The following is a 23,317-nucleotide window of genomic DNA, read 5'->3' as shown; positions in this document are numbered from 1 at the left end:
CTTCGGAAGAACGCGTCTTCAGAGAACGAAGGAACTCCCGACGACGTGATCGCCGACGAGCTCAGGAACAGGCTGAGCAAGATGCAAGGCAACGCCGGGAGAATCCATTCTTTGGGCGTAACCTGAACCCCGACTTCGCCCGAGCTATGAACACACCGAGCGAAGTCGGAGGGGTATTGGCTCGGATAGCTGATGGACTTCCTCGAACTCCTGACGCTGAGGGCTACCGACGACTGTTCACCCAGGCGGCCAACCATCTTCTACCGCTTGCTCACCCGCCGAACGATCTACGACACGCCATCAACAGTCGCCGAGACACGCGAAGCTCCATCAATGCTTCGCGCGAGCGACGGCATGAGAATGAGATTCGCCGTCGGGAGGAGTACGACAGGGATCATGGCATCCCGACTCAGAGCCAAGCCACTGGAACTGAGTCGGCAACAACCTCAACTGGCGGAACCACCCGAGGACGGTCGAGGAACCACAATCGCAACTCCCCTCCCCGGGACGGACATCGTCCCCGACGATAGGAGGACACGTGCGGAGTGTCCGCTCTTACTCCGCGCCTTAGGGCCGTCCAATGGCCTCCCAACTTCAAGGTATCCAATGTCGACAAATATGAACCTAAGCAGGATCCAGGGGGTTGGCTAGCCATCTACACCACCGCTGCCCGGGCTACCGGGGCATCCGAAGACGTGATGACCGCTTATTTACCCATCGTCCTTGGGCAAGACGCGCTGCAGTGGCTGCGACATCTACCCCGACACTGCATCGACGACTGGGGGGACTTCAGTCGACGCTTCACCGCCAACTTCCAGTCCCTCTCCGACAAGCCGGCGCAACCGTGGGACCTCAAATCCATCAAGCGCCGGGGGGATGAGACTCTTCGGTCGTACCTCAAAAGGTTCCAGACCATGAGAAATCGTATCCCCGAGGTCACGGAGGCGGCCGTGATCGAGGACTTCTACAGAGGATCCAACGACTCGGCTTTTGTCAGAGCCATACTACAGAAAGCGCCGACTACTTCCGAGGAGCTGTTCCGGGAAGCCGACCTCTACATCACCGCCGACGAGCGAGCTCAGGACCTCATCGGAGGAGCAAAGCCTGCACCGGCAGCACCACGACGCGACGCGAACCAGCCACACGACAAACGCTGGGAGAAGAGGCCTCGCGAAGAAGTACACGCCGCCGGACCACCTGCCTCTCGCGCCCGAGGAGGACCTCGCAGAGGCGAGCGCACGCTGGACGACATCCTCGACGCCCAATGCCCATACCACAAGGACATGCGCCATACTCTTCGCCACTGTCGGGACTTCAAGCACTCTATTGGGCATGGCCGACCCTTCCAACCTCTACCTCCTCCTCCACCGAGGGGAGGACCAGATGAACCACGACAACCTCATCGGCAGGAGGAAGGAGAAGGAGGAGCTTTCCCACGCATCGACAGGGAGGTCAACGTCATCTTCGGCGGACATGGGTCGCAGGAGAGCAAAAGACAACAAAAGCTCAACGACCGCCAGATACTGGTGGCGACCACCGGTCCTCCCGCCCCATACCGGTGGTCGGAGCACCCGATCACCTTCACTCGGGAAGATCAATGGCTCAACTTCGACCATCCAGGCAAATACCCGCTCCTCGTCGATCCGGTGACCCGAGAGAGCCGGGTGAAGAAGGTGCTAGTGGACGGGGGGAGCACCATCAACGTCACCTTCCCCCGGACACTCTAAGGCTTGGGAGTTCACCTCAAAGAGCTCCACGAGTCGGACACTCCTTTCTTCGGCATCGTGCCGACGGAGGGGGAATACCCGCTGGGCCACATCTACATGCCTGTCACCTTCGGAACTCCGGAGAACTACAGAACCGAGTTCCTGAGGTTCGAAGTGGCGAACTTCGACTGCGGGTACAACGCCATCATCGGGAGGCCGGGATTGGCCAAATTCATGGCCATTCCACATTACACATACATGATACTGAAGATGCCAGGACCGCAAGGAATCATAACTGTGCGCGCCGACTTCCAAAGCGCCGCAGAGTGTTTCCGAGTGGCCATCCAAGCAGCCCTCACCACCAAGCCGTCGACGGTTTCTTCAACACAGGCGAACTCTAAGCCTGAGGAGGACCTTGCAGTACCGGCAAACGAAGCTCAGGACGCGACCTCTATGCGGCCGACTGAAGAAACCAAGAGGATCAACTTGGGGTTCGCTGATGAACGCAAGACTGCCATCATCAGCTCCAGCCTGGACGACAAATAGGAAAGCGCGCTCGTCCAGTTTCTGCAAGATAACCGAGATGTATTCGCATGGCAACCTGCGGATATGTCGGGAGTCCCAAGAGAACTGGTCGAGCACAAACTGAAGGTCTATCCCCAGGCAAGGCCGATTCGGTAAAAGCTATGTCGTTTCACGCCCAACAAGAGAGAGGCCATTCACGCCGAGTTAGCTCGCTTGGTCGCGGCTGGATTTATTAGAGAGGTGTTACACCCCGAGTGGTTAGCCAACCCTGTTCTTGTACTCAAAAAGAATAAAGTGGATTGGTGCATGTGCGTCGACTATACTGATCTCAACAAACACTGTCCGAAGGATCCCTTCGGGCTCCCAAGGATAGATCAGGTGGTGGACTCCACCGCTGGATGTTCTGTGCTGTCTTTCTTGGATTGCTATTCCGGATACCATCAGATTAGTTTGGTGGAAGAAGACGAGGAAAAAACAGCGTTCATCACTCCGTTTGGTGCTTTCTGTTATACCTTCATGTCGTTCGGCCTCAAAAACGCTGGAGCGACTTATCAGAGAGCCATTCAAACGTGCTTAGCCGATCACTGGGGCAAGCGTGTGGAGGCCTACGTAGATGATGTGGTAATCAGAACAGAGAATTCGGAAAACTTCATCGAAGACTTACAGTTGGTTTTCAACAGTCTGAGAAGGTATAGATGGAAGCTTAATCCCGAAAAATGTGTTTTCGGGGTACCAGCAGGAAAGTTGCTCGGGTTTATTGTCAGCCACCGGGGAATTGAGGCTAATCCAGATAAGATTGAAGCTATCATGAAGATGGAAGCGCCTCGATCACAAAAGAAGGTTCAGCGACTTACTGGATGTATGGCAGCTCTGAGCAGATTTATATCCAGGCTGGGGGAAAAAGGTTTACCATTTTACAAGTTACTCAAGAAGGTGGATAAGTTTCAATGGACTTCAGAAGCACAAGAAGCTCTAGATGCTCTGAAAAAATTCTTGACAACACCACCAGTACTAAAACCACCCCGGCGAGCTACGGCAACTCAACCAGCTGAAGATTTGCTACTGTATATCTCTTGCACGACTCACGTGGTAAGCACCGCGTTGGTAGTCGAGCGAGTAGAAGAAGGACATGCCTATCCAGTACAACATCCTGCTTACTTCATTAGTGAAGTCCTAGGCCCCTCAAAGAAAAAGTATCCTCAAGTTCAGAAGCTATTATACGCAGTACTTCTAACTGCCCGCAAGCTGCGTCACTACTTTGACGATCACAAAGTCATAGTAGTTACAAGTTTTCCAATAGGGGATATTCTTCACAACAAGGAAGCCATTGGTCGAATAGCCAAGTGGGCTTGTGAGCTGGGATCTCATGACATCGAGTTCCGACCTCGCACTGCCATCAAAACTCAAGCACTAGTTGATTTCGTATCAGAGTGGACCAAACAACAAGTACCCGACAACCCGGAGACTGCAGAAGTATGGCGAATGTATTTTGACGGCTCACTGAAGCTGCAGGGAGCAGGAGCAGGGATTCTCTTCACTGCGGCTGGAGGCGAACACCTCAAGTACGCCCTCCAGTTGCTATTCCCGGCCTCCAACAATGCAGCCGAGTATGAAGCTTTGATCCATGGATTGAACATTACCATATCATTGGGCGTCAAAAGATTAATGGTATACGGAGACTCACTGGTAGTCATCAGCCAGATAAACAAGGAATGGGATTGCTCAAGCGATTCAATGGGAAAATACTGCACTGCCGTCCGAAAGCTGGAAGAAAAATTCGAGGGTATGGAATTTCATCATGTAGAAAGAGATCGGAACACAGCAACCGATGTACTGTCCAAGCTAGGGTCCAGTCGAACTCAGGTACCACCCGGAGTTTTCGTGCAAGAAATTCTGCAGCCGAGTATCTCAATGGATCAAATAGAAGAGTGCAACATCATAGATCAACCCGAGTCAGGCTCTGACGACTGGAGAAGGCCGATCATCAAGTATATAAAGAATGAAGAAGAACCAGACGACAAGAATTCGGCAGAACGCATTGCAAGACAGTCGGCTCACTATACACTCATTGGGGAAATATTGTACAGAAGGGGCGCATCAGGCATCCTCATGAAGTGCATTCTCCCGACCACTGGGAAGCAACTTCTGGAAGAGGTCCATGCAGGGCAATGTGGAATACATGCAGCATCCAGAACACTAGCCGGGAAGGTTTTTAGGTTAGGATTCTATTGGCCGACAGCGAAGAACGATGCAGCCGAGTTAGTTCAGAGGTGCGAAGCCTGCCAATACTTGTCAAAGCAACAACACATGCCAGCACAGCAACTGCAGACCATACCAGTAACTTGGCCTTTCGCATGCTGGGGACTGGATATGATTGGACCTTTCAAGAAAGCTCAAGGGGGATACACTCATGTATTGGTAGCGATTGACAAATTCACTAAATGGATAGAGTTCAAGCCCATTGCCTCTTTAACCTCTGCTAAGGCCGTGGAATTCATACAAGACATAATATTCAGATTCGGGATACCAAACAGCATCATAACTGATTTAGGATCCAACTTCACAAGTTCAGAATTCTTTGACTTCTGCGAGCAAAAGAGCGTTCAGATCAAGTATGCATCTGTAGCCCATCCAAGAGCCAACGGGCAGGTTGAGCGAGCCAACGGGATGATATTGGAGGCACTCAGGAAAAAGGTCTTCGATAAGAATGAAAAATTTGCAGGCAAGTGGATAAGGGAATTGCCCTATGTCGTTTGGAGCCTAAGAACCCAACCTAGCCGAGCCCTGCATGGAAACACTCCTTTCTTCATGGTCTATGGGTCGGAGGCAGTGCTACCTGCTGATCTCAAGTTTGGGGCGCCAAGGTTGATCTTCGAAAGCATAGCAGAAGCTGAGGCCACCAGGCTGGAAGACATTGATGTACTTGAGGAAGAACGGCTGAATGCGGTAATCCAATCAGCACGGTACCAGCAGACTCTAAGGGGCTATCACGACAAGGCTGTGCGGCAACGGTTCTTTTCAGTAGGAGACCTCGTCCTCCGCCGAATTCTAACGGGGGAGGGACGGCACAAGTTATCACCTTTATGGGAAGGACCCTTCATAGTAACAGAAGTCACTCGGCCCGGATCGTATCGCCTCACTCAGATGGATGGCACAGAAGTTGGGAAGTCTTGGAACATAGAGCACCTCAGAAAGTTTTATCCCTAGCTGTATTTCAAAACTGCTAGGGCGACAATGTATTCTGTAAAGTGGAAATATGTCGTCAATAAAGAAGAGATTTCAAAGACGCTCAGCTCGTTTACGATTGACTCGCATTCTTACTTAACTTGGGGTGACCACTATGCCCTACAAACGGAGCAATCGACTTAAGTCGGCAACGACTTAAGGCGGTGCAACATGCTCACGCTTACTTAACTTGGGGTGACCACTATGCCCTACAAACGGAGCAATCGACTTAAGTCGGCAACGACTTAAGGCGGTGCAACATGCTCACGCTTACTTAACTTGGGGTGACCACTATGCCCTACAAGCGGAGCAATCGACTTAAGTCGGCAACGACTTAAAGCGGTGCAACATGCTCACGCTTACTTAACTCGGGGTGACCACTATGCCCTACAAACGGAGCAATCAACTTAAGTCGGCAACGATTTAAGGCGGTGCAACATGCTCACGCTTTCTTAACTCGAGGTGACCACTATGCCCTACAAACGGAGCAATCGACTTAAGTCGGCAACGACTTAAGGCTGTGCAACATGCTCACGCTTACTTAACTCGGGGTTACCACTATACCCTACAAACGGAGCAATCGACTTAAGTCGGCAATGACTTAAGGCGGTGCAACACGCTCATACTTACTTAACTTGGGGTGACCACTATGCCCTACAAACGGAGCAGTGGACTTAAGTCGACAACGATTTAAGCTGATGCAACATGCCTCAACAATTCAGGGGATGACTTCCATATCCCACAAACGAATTTCATAATGCGTCATTTCATTACTATAAATTTACGAACTGATGAATTCTAATACAATAAGTAAGTCATTATATCATTCGAACGCTGAACTAATGTCCTCTGACAAATACTCGATTATGCTAACCGCGCACTCAAAGCACGCAAAAGTTTTTCTTTATTTTGCAAAGTCTTTCTCAGGAGCGACCGACGAAGAAGGGTGACTCGAGGAATCAGGGGCAGCATTCACATCAGCTCTTATGTCTTCAGGAACAACCACGCCGGGTCTCCTCATCAATATTCGTCATGCCCGAATAGCCTTATCCATAGCTCTGTCACGCTGGGCTTTGAGAGTAACAGGAGTTTCTTCGGCAACTTTAGCAGCCAGTCGAGCAGTCTCTAACTCCTGGACAATAGATTTCTTGGAAGCTCGGAGTTCTTTAATGGTGGCATCCTTTGCTAATATCAATTGCTTGAGGCGAGTCACTTCGTCCGCGGATTCCTGCAGCCTGCAACGTTGATTGTCCAATTCCTCCATGGTAAAGCGGTGACTCCTCTCTAAGATGGTCAGCGAGTTGCTAGAATCACGATATAATCTGTCAAGATTGTCACGAGAAGCAGCAAGGATACGCTTTTCTTCCTGCGAGCAAAAGTCAGCTCCTTCAAAAACTAAGCAAGTAATAGGAGCACAGCAAGGCAAGGCACAGTTTTGTAAACTACCTTTTCAGAATCAAGCTGAGCATGAAGAGAAGAATTCAGGGCATTGGCGTCATCCAAGGCAGCAGAGACTTGACCCAGTTCAATTTGGCCCTGAGAGTACTTCTCCTCAAAGTCAGTGCACCACTAAGCCAATTCAGCCAGATCTCGGGAGTGTTTTTCCTCAAGAATTGAAATCTGCCGAGTCACTCCTAGCAAGAGATAATCAAACAAAATGGGGTCAGAAGGTAAGGCAGTCCACAGCGAAGGCAGAAAGAAGCAAAAAAGCACTAACCAGCGTTGGTTGCCTCCAATTCAGAGACGCGACGTTGAAGTGACACTGGATTCCAACATGCAAGAGATAATCAAACAAAATGGGGTCAGAAGGTAAGGCAGTCCACAACGAAGGCAGAAAGAAGCAAAAAAGCACTAACCAGCGTTGGTTGCCTCCAATTCAGAGACGCGACGTTGAAGTGACACTGGATTCCAACATGCAAGAGATGAAGCTACCTCTGGGGCGGAAGCACCCTGTAGCCTCAGCTGGCTAGCCATCCCATCCACCAAAGCCTGATAAGGAGAACAGATGAGTATAATGACAGAAGTTCAGGCAACGTAAAAATCAAGCTAAAATACATCACAGTACCTGGAGGTTGGAAAAGAACGAAGGTATCCCCAAATCAGGAGAGACCAGTTGATAAGCAGATGTAAGGCCACCACCCGGAGCAGTTTGCAACGAATCAGCAAAGATCAACTCAGTACCTTCAACAGAGCCCAACACTCGGTCAGCAGGGGCGCTGCCCTCTAAAGCGACTCCTTGATCCAAATTCTGGGCTACCACCATACAGCCAGAGTGTGGAGGAGATCCCGCGTGAGCGTCCATGGAAGTACAAGAAGGAGATTCTGCTTGGGCACCCTCGGGGGCTGGGTTATAGTTGGCACTGCCCACTTGAGCCGGATCATCCCCGGCAGCACCCTCGGGGGCTGGGCAGTGGCTTACACTCTTCACCCGAGCTAAGTCATCCCCGGCGACATCCTGGGGGGCTGGGCATGTGTCAGCACCATTCTTGAGGTCCAGGCTCTCTGCAGTAACCACCTCTAAGGTTGATGGACCCTCAACTACTTCCATAGGACTGGGATGATCCAAGTCAGTCTCCCGACCCTCAAGATCGCGCTCTAAGGTCGACGAGGCACGGGACGACCTCAGTCCAGCATCAGGCACGGCAGCGCGAGCCTCCGTTGCATCATCATCCACTGGCTCTGATAACAAGTCTTCTGGGACCATATCCTCAAGAGTTTGATCAAAGTTGGCCAGGGACAGTTCTTGCAGACCAATGAGGGCAGACAAAGCAGGAGAAGGAACTCCACTACTTTCACCGCTGGCGACGAACTGCCGACTGTTTTTCCGAGTCAAAGGAGCCTCATTCTCTTCCTCCTCATCTTCTACAGTGACAACACAAGCAGCACACCCATTGGGGTCAGCAACAGATGGAGCACCCACATTGGGATCAGTAGCAGTTTGGGTACACCCATTGGGGTCAGCGTCAGTAAGTCTAGTTGCAGGCACTTCCTCAGCAGCAGGAACTGAGGTACCAGCATCCTCATCAAAACTGGATACTCGCCGGAGGCGTCTTCTCTTCTTCTTTTGCTCATCAGCAGAAGGCTCAGGCTGATTGGTTCGGCTAGGGCGCCTCGGGCGAGTACTGACAGATCTCTGAACATCCAAAGTTGTATCAACCCCTGGGAGGGGCACCACTGCCAATGTACCAGCAGGAGCAGCGTCGGAAGAATCCTCAGCTAGCAGATCAAGCATGGCATTTATATCTGCATCACTAGGGTTCAGGGGCACCTCAAAATGGACTTGCCGTTCGTCATCAGGAATCTCCCCAAGCGAAGCAACCAAAGTACTGACTTCTTCAGCAGAGGGTCGCACTCTAAGGCCCAAACTGCCATCAGTCACAGGTGGATTTGACACGAAAAGGGTGAAGGCTTTGGGAGGAGGCAAGTTCCAGGTCGAGTACGCCACTGGAGCACCAACATTGGACACCTTGCCCCTGAGAATCATTTCAAGTCGGCTCACCAAGTCAGCAGAGGGGATTCTCCTGTTGGTAACCCGAGTTGAGTCGGCTAGCCCTCGATACAGATAAGCTGGGTAGGCCCTATCTTTCAGTGGCTGAATGTTCTTGAAAACAAAGTCAGTGACCACAGCTTCAGCAGTTAGACCTCTCTCTTTCAGCAGTCCAACTTCAGCTAGCAACACACCCGCCTCATCTACCTCCTCATCCGTGGGAGACTCGGTCCAGCTTGGGGTGCGAACGTCTGGCTGTCTTCCCGACCGGGAGGGGAGAGAATTTCCATAATTATCAACTATGAACCACTCTAAACGCCACCCCTTAATACTGTCTTTGAGGGGAATCTCAAGATACCCAGTCTTCCGCCCGCGGCGCATCTCCAAACTGGCACCTCCGACCAACTGATGTTGTCCCCCGGCCATCCCAGGGCGACAATGGTACAGGTATTTCCATAAGCCGAAATGCGGCAGCACGCCAAGAAAGGCTTCGCACAAGTGAACAAAGATGGAGATTTGCAGAATTGAGTTAGGGTTCAGATGGGTCAGGTTAATGTGGTAGAAATCAAGGAGACCGCGGAAAAAGGGAGAGATGGGAAGGCCAAGGCCACGGAGAAGAAAAGGGGCGTAAACTACAGACTCGTGGGTATCCTCTGTCGGGACAGTAGTCCCGTGGCAAATCCGCCAAGAATAGAGTTCCCGCGGAGGAAGAACCCCGATGGACACGAGGTGGAGGAGTTCAGCTTCGGAAATGATGGACATGTGGTTACCTGCAAAAGGCAACTGGTTGTTGGGATCGATCAGAGGAATCACCACAACAAACGAGCTCGCGGTTTTCCTCTTGGGCGCCATCTCAATTCTACCAGCGAGCAAAGTGGAGGCGAGCGGCAGAGAGGATTCGGAAGCGGGAATGCAAGAACTAGGGCACGGAAAGCGAAAGACGGCTAAAAGCGCAGCTCTTACGGGATATTCTCGAGCCAGATACCGTTTCAAAAAGTGCCCAGTCATCACCCGGCGGTTATTTCCAAAACCAGCGTGCCACGTGGTCACCCGGCAGTTATCCCCAGAACACTGATGCGCCACCTCATCACTCGGCCATCATCCTCAAAGTGGCTCGGACGGCCTGCCGTCACTCGGCGTTGCCTCTAAAACGCTGATTTCGTATTCAGTTGCTCGGCATTACTTCTAAAATGCCGACATCGGCCTGCCGTCACTCGGTGTTGCCTCTAAAACGCTGATTTCGTATTCAGTTGCTCGACATTACTTCTAAAATGCCGACATCGGCCTGCCGTCACTCGGCGTTGCCTCTAAAACGCTGATTTCATATTCAGTTGCTCGGCATTACTTCTAAAATGCCGACATCGACCTGCCATCACTCGGCGTTGCCTCTAAAACGCTGATTTCGTATTCAGTTGCTCGACATTACTTCTAAAATGCCGACATCGACCTGCCGTCACTCGGCGTTGCCTCTAAAACGCTGATTTCGTATTCAGTTGCTCGGCATTACTTCTAAAATGCCGACATCGACCTCCAGTCACTTGGCGTTGCCTCTAAAACGCTGATTTCGTATTCAGTTGCTCGGCATTACTTCTAAAATGACGACGTCGACCTCCAGTCACTCGGCGTTGCCTCTAAAACGCTGTTTTCATGTTCAGTTGCTTGGCATTACTTCTAAAATGCCGATACCGAGTTCCAGTCAATCGACGTTAAAAACGTTGATATCATATTCAGTCACTCGGCGTTGCCTCTAAAACGCCGACACAATCTTCAGTTACTCGACAGTTACTTCTATAAGCGCCGACACCACCTACAAAGTTACTCGACAACCATTTCAGAAAACACCAGTTCAATGCCCGAGTATTTCATTTTACTCTTTCAAAGGAATTAGACTCACAAGTAAGCAGGACAGTCATCAAAAGAGAAGCCAAACGTCATTCTTTCATTCAAAGGGAAGTTAATAAACTTACAAATCAACTCTTTGCGAGTTGATACTTCCCTACTATTACTACATTACATTACTACTACTACACTACGCTATACTACTCTACATTACTGCTACATTATTCTAACTATACTATACTATACTAATATCCAAGAAGACCAGTGGCGTCTAGCCACTGGCCCTGCCCCTGCCGCCGCCGCCGCCCTTGGTGCTGCCCTTGCTGCTACCGCCTTTGATGCTGCCCCTGCTGCTGCCGCCGTCGCCGCTGCCCCTGCCGCTGCCGTTGCCGTCGCCGTCGCCACCGTCGTCGTCGTCGTCGTCGTCGTCCTCGTCCTCGCCGCCGCCGTCCGAGTCCTCCTCATCCGAGGAGTACTCCAACTCATCCGAGCCCTCGAGCCCGGAGCGCTCGACGGCCCGGATGTATGTCCAGACTTCCGCGGCTATCCCCTGGGAGTCGTCCGAGTCATCGGACGACACCGGGGGAGAGACGGGAGCCGGAGATCCCTCGGACCCGGAGGAGAACTCCCCCTCCGAGTATTCCGAGTCACCGAAATCCTCCGATGGAGGAGTCGGTTCGCGCTTGCGCTTGTTACTCTTGCCCATGGCGGAAGCAGACGGGAGAGAAGAGAAGGAAGCAGTGAAGAACAGCGAGGAGATGTGAAAAAACCAGAAAGGCAACAACGTTATTTATAAAGAGAGAAGGCAACTTCGGTCACCGAACAGTCGCAAAGCATTCAATAAGCACTTCCACCCGTCTGAAGACACGTCAGGCGGCTGACGCCGTTTCACGCAACACTACACCCATTGGGACTCCAGTCAACAGCGCGAAGGATATGATTACACTCGCCGTCGCATCACATTACTACTCAGAAGCAGCCGGCTAAAACACTCAGCGTACCAAGCCGTCCCTTGCCCACACCCATTGGGGGGGGGACGCCCAGGAATTATCAATATATTTTTCAAATTGGTCACATCTGTGCAGGGCACGCAGTGAATGCCTCAAGACAAAAATGAGATATCAGTGAGAATTAGAGGGAAGCCAAATATAGCCAGTGGAGTACAAAATATGGTCGACAGAAACGACTTGAAGACTAGACAGAGAACGTCCATCAAATGTCCAATCAGTCACAGAGCAAATAAATTGCACTACCCAGCAAGATATGGATGGATTGCGAACTCGGCTGCAAAAGACAAAAATGCATGCTGACCTCTGAAGCATAATATTGATGACATAGTGCGGATGACATCATGCCAATTTTTACAAGCAGAAAGGATAATCTTCAGCAAAAAGACGCAAAAGAAAGACCTTCGAGTGGATTATCCTCAAAAATCCACTTGAAGGTCGGAGGCTACACCCATTGGGTGCACCTCCGGTGCACCCCATGGATTATCATTCCAAGCCGAGATAGTGCTGATTTCTAAAGCGTGGGACAAGATTAAAAAGCCAACCCTCAACCAAAGTGGAGGAACACAAACGGAAATAATCCCTACTGAAGACCTTCGAGTAGATTATTTTCTAAAATCTACTCGAAGCTCGGGGGCTACACCCATTGGGTGCACCTCCGGTGCACCCAATGAAGTTCAGAATCCTACAAATTGGAATGCCGACCTCTAAGGCACAGGCACGAAACTAGGCTTTGGTCAACGAGTGATCGGAGCAGGAGAAGACAACAGGAAGCCATCTTTCTTCAAATCACCTGCAAGCTGGACCTGGGATCTTCGGGTTGATTACCTCTAAATTAACCCAAAGATCGGGGGCTTGTGGGGGATAGATATCCCCTGGGTCCACTAAAAGAGCAAAGGACCTCACGAAAGGCCCAAGGGCCCAATAAATCGTAAGGTCATTCTTTCGTGGGCCTGGGGAGAAACAACCAGCAAAGCAGAACGACATGAGGCCGGATTGGTGCAAACCCGGACGGCCCACAGCGTCGAGCGAGTGACTGCAACAGAGATCCGACTTTCCCGCACTGGAGCCTCCATGCAACGAAGCCATGCGAGGATAAGTCGGCGAGGGTTACGTAGGGATAATCTCAAGACGTTCACTATCTTTTAGCTACTTATTGTTATCTTATCCGCGTGTACTGCCCCACGGTCGAGTATATAAGGCCTAGGGAGCACCCCTTCAGGACGATCGACCCTTTACTTAGCCACCACGTCAATTCTCTGTATCCTCAATCCAGAGAGCTCCCTTGTAACCACATTCACCAAGCATACACACCAGGACGTAGGGTGTTACGCATCTCCAAGCGGCCCGAACCTGCAAACCTTGTCTACTGTCCCTCGTGCGATCGGCACGAACCATTTTGCTACAGTCGTCGACACCGTCCTACTTCTAAAAACACCTTGAGGGGCAACCCCGGGTGTGCGGTCGGACCCAAAACACCGACAATTATGCACTTCTATACTTGCTTTGGTTTGTGTTGGCATCAATCACCAAAAAGGGGGAGATTGAAAGGGAATTAGGCTTACACCTATTTCCTAAATGATTTTGGTGGTTGAATTGCCCAACACAAACAATCGGACTAACTAGTTTGCTCTAGTCTATAGGTTATACAGGTGCCAAAGGTTCACAAAAAGCCAATAAAAAGACAAAGAAAAGGGTTCAACAAAAAGAGCAAGGGATAACCGAAGTGTGCCCTGGTCTGGCGCACCGGACTGTCCGGTGTGCCACCGGACAGTGTCCGGTGCACTAGGGGACTTCAAGCTGAACTTCACACCTTCGGGAATTCTCAGAGGCGCTTCGCTATAATTCACCGGACTGTCCGGTGCTACATCGGACAGTGTCCGGTGCCCAAGGGAGAGCAACTCTGAACTCGCCAGCTTCGGGAATCCGCTCCGCTATTATTCACCGGACTGTCCGGTGAGTCACCGGACAGTGTCCGGTGCACACCGGACTGTCTGGTGTAACGGCGGAGCAACGGCTACTTCAAGCGCAACGGTCGTCTACAACGCATTAAATGCGCGCCATCGCGCACAGAGGAGCAGAGCACGCGCGGGTGGCACACCGGACAGTCTACAGGACGTGTCCGGTGCACCACCGGACAGCCAGGTGGGCCCACAGGTCAGAGCTCCAACGATCGAACCCTAACGGCCGGGTGACGTGGTTGGCGCATCGGACACTGTCCGGTGGCGCACCGGACTGTCCGGTGCGCCCGTCGACTGCAGCCTTCACCAAACGGCTAGTTTGGTGGTTGGGGTTAGAAATACCCCCAACCACCCCACATTCAAGTCATCCAAATTTTCCACCTTCCAACTACTTACAAGAGCTAGGCATTCAATACAAGACACACCCAAGAGATCAAATCCTCTCCCAACTCCACACAAAGCTTTAGTGATTAGAGAGAGTGATTTGTCGTGTTCATTTGAGCTCTTGCACTTGGATCACTTCTTTTCTTTCTCATTCTTTCTTGAGATCAAATTCACTTGTAATTGAGGCAAGAGACACCAATCGTGTGGTGGTCCTTGCGGGAACTTTGTGTTCTAATTGATTGAGAAGAGAAGCTCACTCGGTCCGAGGGACCGTTTGAGAGAGGGAAAGGGTTGAAAGAGACCCGGTCTTTGTGACCACCTCAACGGGGAGTAGGTTTGCGAAAACCGAACCTCGGTAAAACAAAACCGTGTGTCTTACTATTTATTCGCTTGCGATTTGTTTTGCGCCCTCTCTCTCGGACTCGTTTATATTTCTAACGCTAACCCGACTTGTAGTTGTGATTAAGTTTGTAAATTTCAGATTCGCCCTATTCACCCCCCTCTAGGCGAATTTCACTTCCATACAATATTTCCAATATAGAAAATCATCATCATACAAAACAGGAGGAGAATCATCCCCATTGGACATCTTTACTCTAGCGATTAAGCTAAACTAGGAGCAACATGACTCTGATGTCAATTGAAAGGATCACGATGCCTAATAGGGGGTATTAGGCTTCTCTAAATTCCTGCAAAAGGTCAAACTCTAATCTCAAGGACAACTTCACCCAACAATCAAGCTAGATCACAAGAAGCTAAGGACACTAGAACAACCCTAAGATATCATGGCAATCACTAGAAACATAAATGTTCAAAGTAAATTGTTCAGAATAAATGCGGAATAAAAAGCAAAGGTTTAGAAGACTCCTCTAATCTTTCTTGAGATATCAAAGAGTCGGCACTCTCCACTAATCCTCATTGGAGCACCCACACAAGGGTATAGCTCCCCCTTAACCATCGCAAGAATTGAGTGCTCACTACGAGCTCATTCTTCTCCTCTTTGTCACGATGAATCGTTCACAACCATGTACAACTAGAGATGGCAATGGGAAATTCCCCGTCGGGGGTCGAGCCCCCATACTCGTTCACGCGGAGGAGAAAAATCCTCGTCCCCGTCTCCATGAAGAGTTACGAGGGAGGATTCTCCCCGTCCCCATATATTCTCGAGCAGGGATTTTCTCCCCCTGGGAATCCCTGTATCCGGTTCTGCATGCATAGCAACCTCGCAGGCTAGAGCTGACAACACTGCGAAAGTCGAAGCATAGGGCGTAGGCAGAGTGCAGACCTAGACTTGGATGTGTGGCTGCTCGATCTCCATTGCTCGTTAGTGCTCCCCTCCAAGAGATGGAGACTGCCGACAACCTACTCAGACTTCATTGCTCGTCGGATGCTCAGCCTCCATTTTACGGCGACGTGTCACTATGTCAGCGGTTGCGCTAGGTTAGGTTTAGGTCAGGACACAATGTTCGTTTGGCTTGGCGCCTTGGCGTATAGGAGTACAACGTTGTGACTTGCTTGTGAGCCTATAACACTAACACACTCACACACAAATACGATGTCCAGTGATCCAGTCTGTTGGCCCCCTAGTGGGCCTGTCCAAGCCCAGCTATGCAACACGCTTACACGCATATCGCATACGAGTGCACCATATACAACACAGGGCGGGTAGGCGATTTTTGAGGATGGGGAGTGGGTAACCCCGCTAGGCCTGACGAGGAATGATTTAATACCATTTAGATCCCTGCGGGGATTAAATTAGCCTGGTCTACTATTGGAGGACTTTCCCAGGGGGAATCAGGGATTGGGTCCTCATTGCCATCTCTATATACAACTCCGAGCAGGGTCACAAATAAATTCTCCGGGGTGATCACCGTGCTCCAATCACCACCAAGCCATCTAGATGATGTCGATAACCATTAGTAACAAGCTCTAAAATTTCACTTGATCAAGACAAACATAATGCGAATGGTGTGTGCTGTAGGTGGCTCTATTTTGCATTAATGAGGTCCTAACCACGAGGTCATGAATTTGCTAATCACCTCACTATGCCAAAGGTCTTGCAAGCTCTCGTGAAGAATGTTATGTGGTTGGCGAGGCGAGGCAACGTTGCAGGGGGTATAAATAGACACCCAACAAAAACTATTTGTTGCTGTCTATGCATAGTTTGCGGGCACACCAGACCAGTCCGGTGTGTCACAGGTGTGCCACTAAACCTTCTAGTGACGTCAACCAATAACTAGTTTTAAATGTCCGTGCATAGTCTACGTGCACACCAGACCGATCTGGTGTGTCATAGGTGTGCCACTAAACCTTCTAGTGACGTCAGCTAACAACTATTTTTAACAACTAGTCGTTACAATATTGGGGTCCAACGTGCCAGTTGTGCACACTGGACTGCTCCGGTGTGCCATGGCTGGCAAGACCCAGTTTACAAAATCTTTGCGAACTTAGTTTGATGCCTAATTCAGTGGTACACCAAATTGGTCTGACGTTCACTGAAGGGCCGTGTCAAAAAACAGACTTACCGTGTAACAGGTTTGGTGACCTAATGCTAGTTTATACGTAGGAACACGCTCACCGTGTATCTGGTTCGGTGCCCCAACAGACTGGTCCAGTGCGCACAGAGACCTAAGAAATTTTCCAAGTGTGTTTTTTTTGTTTTGGTTTTCACTCCGAACTTTTTGCAGGCTTTTGTGAGATATCTAGCACTAGTTTTATGCAAGTATACATCACCACACTACATGAGACAAGCTTAGATCAAGTTACTCATCCAAAAGCCCTTTAGTATGGCTAAAAATAAATAAAATGCCCTAGCTTTGTATTGAGTGTCAATAACTCCTTTGACACTTAGAACTAACGGTCCTTAACCTTTCAATCATTCTTTCTTAGCCACCTCATAAATTGTATTCGTTTGGGTTGTTTTCACTTATTGAATCCCCTTTTTTTGGGTTGTTTTCACTTATTGAATCCCTTTTTTTTGCATTGTGGTCGTATATCTGCATAATACACGTTAGTCACAGAAATCTTGTATTGTCATTACTCATCAAAAGCACTTAGAGAATTAGATGCTTTCACACACGTTTTCTTGTTGTGTGTTTTTCAAACTATAAAAACTTGAAAATAGTTGCGTACAGAGTTTATAAGGCAAACTTTGGCAAAAAAAAAGGGCGCGCTGAGGACAAGCCGGCCATTGACGTCGCCAGATCATGCAGCTCCATGCCAATTGCAGGCACGATGCGGTGTCAAGCAGTGGAAACTTCTGAGCCGTGCAATAAAACATACTACACGTCTACACACGAACAAAAACCATCTCTCTCGTTGTTGGTAGGAAAACCGAAGAAAATTACAGAGCAAGCTTCGGGGTATGGACCTCTCGTGTTAAACGAAGCTCCCTGCTGGCTGTTGCTGACAGCGCTGCCCGGCCACCAATCCCTTCCGGACATCGCCGCTCTGCTGACCTCCGAATCGTCCACGGCGGCTGGCTCGCGATTAGGTTGATCCGCCTTGTTTAGTGCCGGGAGACGCCTCTGATGTCACCCATCTTTCAGAGGTTTGTGTGTGAGAGTGACAAAAGCCACGCGAACGTTGTCTGAGGGCAGGTTCGTCATCTTGATGCCATTTGTCGACCACGCGTTCAAACCCCGGTGTCTTTCAGTTCCTTTCAAACTGAGCGTTTCTTCGAAGGCCTCTCTCGCGGGGTATATATATTTTTTCAGTTCAAATGGCACCACATTTGTAAAACACGTTTCAAATAATCGAGCGTTTTGTTAAGCGTTGCAGGTCAAACCGTCAAAGGTATATGTCCTTGAATGGGAGAGGGGATGTGGGACACCAGCTGCACTCTCGTTCTCCGATCGAGACGCATGTTTGGAACATGTTCAACCGTTTGATTCAGACTCCAGATTTTTCGACGGAAGGACTACCTCTACTTTTCCCTTGTGATGAAGCTGATGGGACCATCTTTTTTAATGATTGAAAAAGAAAAGAAACGGGTTGCTTAGCGTCAAACATTCAATGATTTAGTAGTGCGTGGTCAGCTGCTGTATGCGAAAAAGCAGTGTAGAAACTAGACCAAAAATCTGCCTTTTCTTCTCCTACCATAAACAACCGGGCACGCTCTTCCTGTGTTGCGGAGGACCGGCGGGAAACATGCGTGCTCGCAGTCGTAGCCTCGCTTACTCTGGGTAGTAGGTGTTTGTTATTTTTGTTAAATTAAGTACGACTCTGTTTTGGCAATGGTATTGTTTTGAGTAAATTCCAGGACAACCAGGGCGGGCGGGCGGGTATTTGCTGCAGATGCAATGCAAGCCAGGAAAACCTGCAGGTACAGCGTCGAGAACTCGAGATAATGGAGGCAGTTGGATTGGAGGCAGGGTGCTGGATTACTGGAAAAGACGGTCGGCATCGTGCTACCATGCGACAGAGAAACTAGCGAAGGCTAGAAATGAAAAGAAAAAAAAAACTACTACAGGAGTACTGGGGAAGAAGAGATCTCCGATGACATCTGCAGAACACGCAGGGCAGGATTCCAAAACAGAGGGAGGCATAAAAATGCAGGGGGGAGCATTTCTTTTGCTGCTACTAGATATTGCACATTCTGTATGTATATATGATTCCACTCCAACACCTAATTAAAACGCATACAAACTGACACCGATCTCTCAGTCTCACCAAAGCTCAGATGTTTCTTTGATTTGCCCCCACCGGCCACGGGCACGCAACAGCACCCAAAGCTCAGATATTTCAGTCGAGAACTCATCACGGCGACCCCTGAACTCCTCCGCGCCCAACGAGCCGCCTCAGGTTCCCGAGGTGCCTCTGCAGGGCACGGCACGCGCGCGCCCTGAGGGCCCGGACGGCGAGCCTGAGCTTCTTGAGGCGGACGCCGATCCTGGGCCTGGCCCGCGCCAGCGCTGACGGCCGGGGACTCTTCTTCTCGAGCACCTTGTGGATGAGGAACTGCGCCCTGAGGTGCCGCGCCTCCTCCGCGTCCACCTTGTCCACCTTGGCGTACGCGAACGGCGTCGACGCCCGCAGGAGCAGCATCTTCGGCTCCTCGCGAAGCAGCGACTGCGAGGAGGAGACGGGATCGGGAGCGGGGTCTCTTGGCGTGAGCTTCCTGCCGCCTGGGACGTGTGCGCCTCTACTGTTATATATAGGCTGCTGCCGGCAGCCGGCTGAACCCTCCTGCAGCTGCAGCCTGGCTCTGCCTCTGGCCTGTATTTTTTTGTGGAATTATTGATGGGATCACGAGACTATTAATTAGTTGGACAGGCCGTGTCAATGCTGATAACCTTTGTTTATTTTTGTCCGTCGCCGAGCTTATTTATCTCACTTCTCCCCTATGAAACATGGTGACATCCTTTTCCAGAGTCCTAGATGAAAGAAACTTCAGTCACATCTCGGTTTGTATCTCTTGGACAAGTCACTCTCGTGAAGGGCCAGAACAACACTTCAAAACCATTGGCTTCAGGAAGGAAGAAAAATATATCAAAGCTGTAATTGTGTACATGACGCCCAAAAAAAATCACGAGCTTCGAGTGCGAATCCCAGTACATGGAGAATTTTGCGCTCCCATCCTGTCTGAAACTTAGCTGTCTGTCCCTTTTCTCTAAACAGAGGCTGCATATTTCTTCCAGCTTTTAAACATCAAGTCCGGACTCCGAGGTACCATGGCGCTAGTGTGACCTTTGAGGATTGTTAAGCCCTTCCATTCCAGGAACCTCCATTCCATACGATCAACAGCAAGCCCAGATTCAAAAGGAATCAGAACGTTAGGCCGGGACACACGGATAAGCCTAGAGAACCTGGTGCAGTTCCAGCTCTCTGGTTTGGATTCACTTAGCTAGTTGTTATATAGGTATCAATGTATGATAGGTAAGTATATTAGCTAGCTTATTATCCAAAAGATTCACTTAGCTTAGCTTATTATCCTGTTGTTAATCAACGCATGCATGCCAAGGCTGTCGTTCGATGCAAGTCAACTGCAATGCCCCTCGCGCCACTTGGCGCCCCTGACGCATCGCCTAAAGGTTGCCTTGCGAGAAAGGTCAGCTTCTGACCTTCGTCATCTCATCACCTAACGCATTACATGTCGCCTCTGCCGGCACTCGTGACCCGTGAGGTCACTGAAGCAACCAGACGAGGCATGCATCATTATTCTCCTTACTAAATTCAAGCAAGGTCAAGATGCTACATTATTCTGTTCATGAGAAGAGAAGGTCGAATAACACCTTATTAAAAGTTAAGGTACTGCTAGGAGAATGAAACCTACAGTTTCTTGTATGTACTTTTGTCAGGCTCGCTCTTGCTATGGATAGATGCACGGTTGCCATTGTTCACCTGAGTCCTGATCCTGAACCTGCTTGCATTGCCGTCCCAGGCCTGGGAATTTGTTGCCATCCCATTTCAGCTTCCCAAAAGCGAGCTGGAACAGGCAGCCTTGCCCTTGCAGAAGAGAAGAGTTTCCAGCAGAGCGAACAACGGCCACGAGGCTCCGATCCAGCTTAACACCCATAGTGGTGAACGTCTTGGGCGGTCAGGCGGAGAAAACTTTCTCCTTGGATGCTACCGCTGGCCATTTGTCGTCGTCCAACGCGAGGGGGCTCATCAGAGTTGAAGTAGCCTTTTGCTTTCTGTTCGTCATGACCTTGCGTTGAATTTGTCATCCGAACTAGCTACTCATGGCTGTAGCAATTGTAAATTCGTACCTCTATGCGAGGAAATTGTCAATGCAGATACCATTTTTCTATCTTCTTTGGTCCATACTATTATATGTCGTCGTGTTGTAGGGCAAAGGGCCTCGTGATTGGTCACTTCATTTTCACAGATCCAAAGATGGCCTGGCATGTATGTACGATAATTAGTTTCATCAGTAAAAAAAAAGATAAGTTTGGATTCTATAGTACTCAAAGCAAATTTAGGAATATAAAGTTGCGCTGGAAATGGAGATTTGTGGATCATCTGTCAGTGAGATGATGCGGCTACTACCGATGGCCAGCAACCTCGATCTATATAGCCCACCGACCAAGATCGCACGAAACAAACTACGAGTACTACTGTTCATCCCCTTTCAGCAGCTAGCGCGTCATTTCTGGCCAGCCGTGCGAGTCATCAGAGAACCAAACACGACAGGAGTGCACGACACCCTACCTCACCTGTCTGTCTGCTGTCCCGGCGCATGAACATGCAATGTATAATATGGGGTACGTACACAGTGCGTTATATATACTTATACGCATCGAAAATGCTTGTACACCAGACCACTACCACACCGCATAGTGGTCGCATTGCTCGAACCGGCCCAACACGACGTCGGTTTCCATGCCTCGTTGCCGTCAGGGAGAAGTCGAAGCCATCAAGAGGGAGGAGGCCCTGCCGCTGCCGGCCTCACTGACGACGATCCCCGTCCTCCTCCTCCTCCACGCGCGATGAGCCTCCTGAGGTTCCTGAGGTGCCTCTGCACGGCGCGGCGGGCGCGCGCCCTCACGCCACGGATGGCGAGCCTGAGCTTCTTCAGCCGGACGCCGACCCTTGCCTGCTTCACCCTCACCAGCGCCGGTGGCCTAGCTACTCCTAGACCTTACCGTACCGCCCTCGACGACGACGACGGCGTCGGATCGTTGAGCACCTTGTGGATCAGGAACTGCGCCCGGACGTGCCGCGCCTCCTCTGCGTCCTTCTTGTCCAGCCTGTCGTAGGCAGGTGGCGGCGTTGCTGCACTCGCCGGCAGCATCTTGGTTCGCGACGGCGTGGCAAGACGACGAGGGACCACGAACTTCTTGCACCTACATGTGCTGAGTTATATAGTCGTTGTTCATTTCTTGCAGCTCTAATCCAAGCAAGTTCTGTGTCCCTCGGAAGATTGCGCGTTTCTTCAAGTTATACCGTACTGTACGGAGACAAAACGATGCATGGCACGGTCCGATCTTTTCTGGGCCATACTTTTGCCACAGTTCCGGTCCATGCATGTCCACGGGTTCAGATTTCCAACTTGTACGAATGAAGAACAGACGATGGTGACCTCTCATCTCACTGTGATTTGAAAGGACCCTGTACATCTTTGCCATCGTTTTTGCCTTTTTGTTTGCTTCCAACTCATTTCATGTGAAAACTACATTTCTTTTTTACTTGTGCCGGCCCATTGACTAAAACTAAGGCCCGTGCCTGACCTGATTTTTTGCTCTTTTCTTATCAGGGTACAAGGACGCCAAACTTTATTGCGTATAAATTTTTCAAATGAAATATGGAGAGAAGAAAATCTTTATTGCGTATAAATTGTTTCAGGCACCAGCTGCCATGGAGCAAGCTTATACAAAACCCTCACAAAGCCTTTTTCCATGCAGAGGTAGTGCCTCTGAATTCCAAGTACAGTGTTGCCTGTTAGTTGTTCAGATGAAAAAAAAGAGAAAATGTTGCCTTTCAGTTCAGTGCTGTTCTGGTGAATAAAAACGTTGCGAAGGGGTATCTTTACACTTTACAGCTCTGTTTTCATCCGGCCTGTGATGGAAATTGTGCTGCAAAGTGCGCAGGGCCGTTGGCCCGACGACAAGTATTTTCGTCGAGAGAAGCAACGAAAGCCCACTCCTCCAAGCCACCCTTCGCTCAAGTCATATTTAGCACCACCTCGGCAGTCGACACTGCAGCACACCAACTTAAATATTCATCCCGATCTCCCTCACTCGCCGAGCTCAGTTACGAGAGCTTGTAACCCTAGTGGGGGCATTAAAGGTGGTGCGGATGCTTTCTGACGGCTTCTGGGCCTGGGCCCATATGTGCCACTAGGCTGGACTGTCCATCCCAAGTTGGGAGTGTCTGGCGGGGCTCAGGGCAAGCCTTGGACCTCTCTAGGCCTGAAGCGGTAGGCACGGCGTGAGGCTGGTTTAACAGAGCAGCGATCACTGCCCGCTTCCAACGGTGGGAGGATAACAGGCCGGCTGCACTGAGAGCCCAACTCGGGCCCAGATCCACATTAAAGCAGACCACCATCTTTTTTTTTACCTTTGTAAACCTTTGGAGGTCACATGTTCTCCGCCGCTGCACCCAACGTGTTCCGACTTCAGCAGACAACGCCATCTTTTTTTTCTGCCCATGGGATCCAACGTGTTGGGCCCAGCCCAGTATATAGGAGTGCATGCAGTGGCGGGCGATGATGTAAAAAGATGGCTACTTAAAATTACTAAG

The 23,317-nt window shown here is 50.2% G+C and overlaps 1 long non-coding RNA gene across 1 annotated transcript; it reads right to left on the bottom strand.

The window, feature by feature from the left end:
• Positions 1-18,579: 18,579 nt before the first annotated feature.
• On the bottom strand, positions 18,580-19,402 carry LOC103633229 (uncharacterized). The gene has a single exon (XR_004851567.1). It is a non-coding gene; the product is annotated as an uncharacterized lncRNA (long non-coding RNA).
• Between the last annotated feature and the right edge of the window lie 3,915 nt (positions 19,403-23,317).

The sequence above is a fragment of the Zea mays genome, chromosome 7 (assembly GCF_902167145.1).
Source record: "Zea mays cultivar B73 chromosome 7, Zm-B73-REFERENCE-NAM-5.0, whole genome shotgun sequence".
Classification (NCBI taxonomy): domain Eukaryota; kingdom Viridiplantae; phylum Streptophyta; class Magnoliopsida; order Poales; family Poaceae; genus Zea; species Zea mays.
This window is presented reverse-complemented; position numbering and strand designations above follow the sequence as displayed.